This window comes from Aristolochia californica, unplaced genomic scaffold (assembly GCF_029961685.1).
Source record: "Aristolochia californica isolate CCGP_79_NKW_82.1479 unplaced genomic scaffold, dmAriCali1.0.hap1 SCAF_7, whole genome shotgun sequence".
NCBI classification, from domain to species: domain Eukaryota; kingdom Viridiplantae; phylum Streptophyta; class Magnoliopsida; order Piperales; family Aristolochiaceae; genus Aristolochia; species Aristolochia californica.
Window position 1 is genome coordinate 7012473 of NW_027182268.1, and position 5732 is coordinate 7018204.

General features: G+C 39.5%; 1 pseudogene; it reads left to right on the plus strand.

Moving 5' to 3' along the window:
* On the plus strand, positions 1-2644 carry LOC137936601 (F-box/kelch-repeat protein At1g22040-like; annotated as a pseudogene).
* Positions 2645-5732: the final 3088 nt, after the last annotated feature.

The window sequence follows — 5732 nt, forward strand, 5'->3', positions numbered from 1 at the left end:
TTGGATCTGCCCTTCATCTGTATCTTGTTTTGCCTTTGATATGGATTCCAGAAAGTGCTTTTTTTATTCCACCGAGTTCTCGCTGGTTTAGGATTGGTAAATATATTTCATCCGTGGGTGTTTCTTTCTTCGAGAGGTGCTGGAATTGTAGCTACTTATGGTTAGAGACTTGATCCTTGCATTTTCGGTTGTCATTTAGTCGGAAATTTGTGTATTGTCTCTTTTCCCTGGGAATTGTTGGAGGAGACGGTTAACCTGTGTTGGAGTTTAGCTCTGGGTGTTCCTTTTGTATAATTTGGGTTGGGATCGCGATGGAGCGTGTTTTTCTTTTCGGGATTTCGAGCGAGGACTGTGTGGCTCGCGTGAGAAAGAGGAGGACGGCTTTTGAAGTGGGATTTCTAGGAATTTAGTGGTTTCTCTTGGTGGAGAGGTCATGACATTGTTTATTTGAATGAGAAACCTAAGTGACCTGTGCTCAATTCCGGCAAGGACGTCGGTGTAAATTTAACCTTTCGAAACTCTTTGAAGAGGGATATCTTCGGTTGTCTTTTTATAACTTTACTTTTATATATATCTGTCCGTTGATTTTTCAATTGTTGATAAACATGCGGAAATCTACAGTTTACTACTATTATTGCTTCTATTATCAGAGAGCTTTCCATGTTAAAAGTGAGAAGACTTCTGTCGAAATGTGTTTGTGCCATGTCTTAATTCCTAAACCTTTGGAAGATATTCTTCTGATGAATTTCTTTCTCATTTGTCTTTGTTTCTTAATTTCATTCCAGGATCAGGTTTCATTGCTACTGTAAGTTATCAGGCAGGCAAAGTAAGTTCATGAAACTATAATCCTACGTTCTTCAATTTGGGTTATCTTGAAGCTAAAGTGAGAAGAGATTGATGGGGGCATTCTTGAGTTTGGCTGGTACTAAGTCTCGGACTAGCGAGTACCTTGAGGGTACACAAACTGATTGCAAGAGGCTGAGGATGTCATCAAGCTTTGGTGATGATAGCCCACGCTTGATTCCCAGTCTTCCTGATGAGATATCAATTCAGATACTGGCAAGATTACCTAGGATCTGCTACCTGAATGTGAAATTGGTATCACATAGCTGGAAAGATGCAGTAAAGTTCTGAGATATACAACTTGCGGAAAGAACTAGGGACAACAGAGGAATGGCTTTACATGTTGACAAAGATAGATGAAGATAAACTTAGCTGGCATGCTCTGGACCCTCTGTCCAAGAAATGGCAAAGGTTACCACCCATGCCAAATGTTGTGTATGAAGATGAATTCAAGTGGGGCTTATCTGGTGTTCGGATGTGGAATGTGGTGGGTTCCAGCATCAAAATTGCTGATGTTATAAGGGGATGGCTGGGGCGGAAAGATGCATTGGATCGAATGCCCTTCTGTGGTTCTGCTATTGGTGCTGTTGATGGCTGCCTTTATGTCTTGGGAGGCTTCTCTAGGGCTTCAGCAATGAGATGTGTTTGGCAGTATGATCCACGTACAAATTCATGGAGTGAGGCAAGTTCCATGACCACTGGTAGGGCTTATTGCAAGACGGCTCTCCTAAACAACAAGCTTTATGTTGTCGGAGGGGTAAGCAGGGGTAAAGGTGGCTTAACCCCTCTCCAATCTGCAGAAATGTTTGATCCCTCAAAAGGTGTATGGTCCGAAGTGCCAAGTATGCCCTTCTCTAGGGCTCAGGTACTGCCAACTGCCTTTTTAGCGGACATGCTAAAGCCTATTGCAACAGGAATGACTTCCTACAGAGGAAGATTGTGTGTGCCTCAAAGCTTGTATTCATGGCCCTTCTTTGTTGATGTTGGGGGAGAAATTTATGACCCAGAGACAAATGAATGGGTAGAAATGCCAAATGGCATGGGAGAGGGTTGGCCGGCAAGACAGGCTGGTACTAAACTCAGTGTTGTAGTTGGCGGGGAGTTATATGCTTTGGACCCTTCAAGTTCTCTAGATAATGGGAAGATCAAGATGTATGATCACCGGGAGGATACCTGGAAAGTCATTGTGAATAAGGTTCCTATTCGGGATTTCACCGATTCAGAATCGCCATATTTACTCGCCGGGTTTCTGGGAAAGCTTCATGTCATCACGAAAGATGCAAGTCATGGGGTAGCAGTGCTACAGGCTGATATACAGATGCAAGCAGGTCCTTCAACTTCCTCGTCTCCTCCCCCCAACCCCACGAGTGCAAACCAAGATTCATCTGTAGAAACTGAGGCAGATGTTTGGCAAGTGATTGCCAAAAAGAATTTCGGCTCAGCTGAACTTGTCAGTTGCCAAGTTCTCGACATTTAGCAGCAAACTAAGAGCATATATGGTGTCTTGTCTGCTTCAGCCACCACAAGGGGTGGTGGTCCTTCCAGGGCATTACTGCAGTGCCTTATATAGGAATGGGACTGCTCCAGTCAAATTCTTATACTTACAAAATATATATAGTATTTATTGTGTTCTGGTGAGGGCTCTACCAGTCACAGCTTTCATCGCTTTGTGGATCCATTTTGATATAGCATCTGTCAAGTGTTCTCTTGTGTATTTGCGAAATAACATTTCCAAATGTAAGTGAGTAGCCACTTTAGTGTTCACTGCATTGCCTGCTATTAAATTGGTTTCTGGCACCTGCATTACGATCTCTCGTCTCTTCATGATTCTGCCCCATCTTTCTTGTTCATAATATGAACCACAGAGACTCATCACGTCATTGGCGATACCTTATGATTCTGCTGCAAGTGAATAAGTATTTTTTAATAAATTTTTTTTATTATTATTTTGTTTCTTACGTAAGAACATAAATGATGTTCTAATAACTGTAAAAATCCGATTCTTAACTCTTATATATCCAAGAATATGTTTCAAAATGACAATGTTGAGAAGGCGGATTATAAACTTAATTTTTATTTTCTGAAACATTTATAGCTTTTAATTTTTATTTAGTAATCAGGCAATACTTAAACCGAAATATGAAATTAATTGTTTTTTCCTTAGTCAAAATACAAATCTAGTTTCAGCACAGAATTTTTGCAAATTTTTAATTATATCTAGTGTAACTGCTCCTAGAAATTGTCCGAGAGATCCACTAGAAATGGCGAGCGGGCGCTTACATGCCTCAATGATGCTCTTCAATGTTTCGACCTGAAGGGAAGAAACAAATTGCAAATGCATCCGTTACTGTTGATGGAGTAACCAGAGTAACTGCTTCCACTACTTATGAGGATAGCCCAGTCATCAGAACTTCCATCACGGAGAATCACTGAAGTCCATTTGGAGCATCAATGGGCAAAGCTCATCAGTTGTGGAAGGAAATCCTGTCGAAATTTTAATCTTACTTTAACAACTTACCTGGGGAAAGCTTCTTTGCTTATTACGCAGGATTTAATTGAGAAAGCACGAGAAAAGTTGGAGAACAGAAGTTTCTGAGCATGAAATATTTTATTATTCACGGACCTTTTTATTGATTTTTTTCTTATAAATGTAATTCCCTGACCTGAATTTCTGCGCTCTGGTTCATTGTGGCAAGACTGTTTGGTTTTGTAAAGTGTTAGAGATCAAAAAAACAAACAGGGGGATAGGGAGTTGGAGTTGGCCAATCTCCACAGACACTGTCATTTCCAGTATTTGGGTTCTCAATGGAGATAATGACCGACTGAATGGCGCCGTCTACCTGTTTGTGGGTTTGACAAAATCAACTTTTTATACTCTGATTTCTATAAAACAACAGGGAGCACTACAGTAGCCGCATGGGGTGGAAGGCCCTTGCGTCCTGCCTGCACATGAATATGGTATAATGAGAAAGTCTAGGAGCTGTCATATGCCTTTTCTTTCCTTTTCTAGTACTGACTCTGAAGTGGGTGCTTCCTTTTCATTTCAGATTAGGGCTCTTCTGTTTGGAGTAACTGATACTAGTTCCCTGGCTGCCAAAGGATGGTCTCTACCATTTCATTCATGGTTCGTTAGACCGTCAAATTTTGGCAGTGATCAAGTGTATCCTCTGTTTGCCACTTGGTTTCCTCTTTCCATATCAATTCACACTGTCTTAGAACTGTTCATCTGAAGCATACAAGCTAAAAGAACAAAAGATGAACAATTATTCTTTCATCTTTTATCCGTTGCTGTGTTCATACTGTTTTCAAATTTTGGGTCCTAAAAAAACTATCCGAGAGACTTGCACTTGCAAACACTGAGAACCCAGATTTTACCTAGTAAAGTATTTTAACTGCGCAGCCGTATCTGTTCTAGTAATTCTGAGCACTTGATGATTTAGAAAGATCAGTGTCCAGTTCTCTGTGGTAGATTATACTTTTCTTCTTACTGTAATCCCAAAGTAAGTGAGAAATGTTCAGAAGAAAGAAACCTGTTTCTAGTAGCCCTTAGCTTCTACTCTGAAGCACATAAAACTAGTTTTGGTATAATCTTCTACTAAAGAATGGTATGATGCAATGACTATATCGCATTCAAGGACCACCATTGATCAGGTTTTCCATGTTAGTGTATTTGATTTAGATTGATTTACACCGACTGCCTAAACTCCGGTTTGCCTGATTCTACTATGCTGCACTTTAAAATATTGACGTCTCTCCTCTGTGTATTCCTCCCGGTTCTGATGGATGCCCATTTCTCAGTTTGTCAGCCTCCAACAAACAGCTTCTTAGCTTGGATTCCTACCCAATACTATTTACATTTCTTGACGGTAAATTCCCAGTATATGATGACCTGCTCAAGTCAAAGTTCAGTCTCATGTTTTCTCAGAAGTTAGTTAGGATTAGTTTCTTATGAGGGGGAGAATCCACTTAAATCTTTGTTTGCCAATCACTCAAAAATGTTTAGAAGAATATTGAAGATGGCATCTAATTCACTTTCAGCGTCATGTTTGCCACTATCTTTCTTCCATCTTTGTTTTGGTTTGTGCATGCTTCCTCATAAAGCAAATAACTATGTTGCATTGACTGTTATTTCCACTGTCGTGACTTCTCTGGTAGCATTTATATTCATGTTCATGGAATATGCAATTGACTTTTCTTGGTTTCTACCTTTTTCTGGAAGAAAGTGATGGTATAAACTGATCATAGAACCCCACTTGTTCATTTACTTGTGCGGATCACGACATTGTAAGTGAAAAGAAAGTGGTTCCTTAAAGACATCATCCATTTAAGAAACCTTCCTCTTGCTTCTTAAAGCACCTAACCTTATTAAAATAATATCCAAATCGTTGAAGAGGCAGCCACCTAGTGAATTACCACTTTTGTTCAGGACAGCCTCCTTCTCTGCTGGCAAGTCAATAAAGGTTTATCAATTAACAACTTGATAGTATCTAAAGATTGCTGCCACATGCATATCTTATACATAATCAATGATGTTAGTGCTCAGAGGCATATCTGTCTGTCTTTATGGAGCTGGAAGGTGCAATACCCAGAACATTTTTTACTCTGTTTAATATTTGTTTCATTTGTTTATTCTATGTTAGAGAAAAAGAAAACCTGTTCCATGGTTCACGAGTGGCAGTTCCTATTTTGATTCCTATTTTAAACATAATTCTTTGATGTCATATTCTAAATCATTTTATTTTTGGCTACTTTCTCAGAATTTTCTTTTTTAGTTTTATCTTGAACAGCATGTAAGTTAAGATCTATAAAGATCACCACACATCTGATTTCCAACAGGTGAAAACACTGTAGCAACATATTATTCTTATAAGCAAATGGAGAAAAGCCTA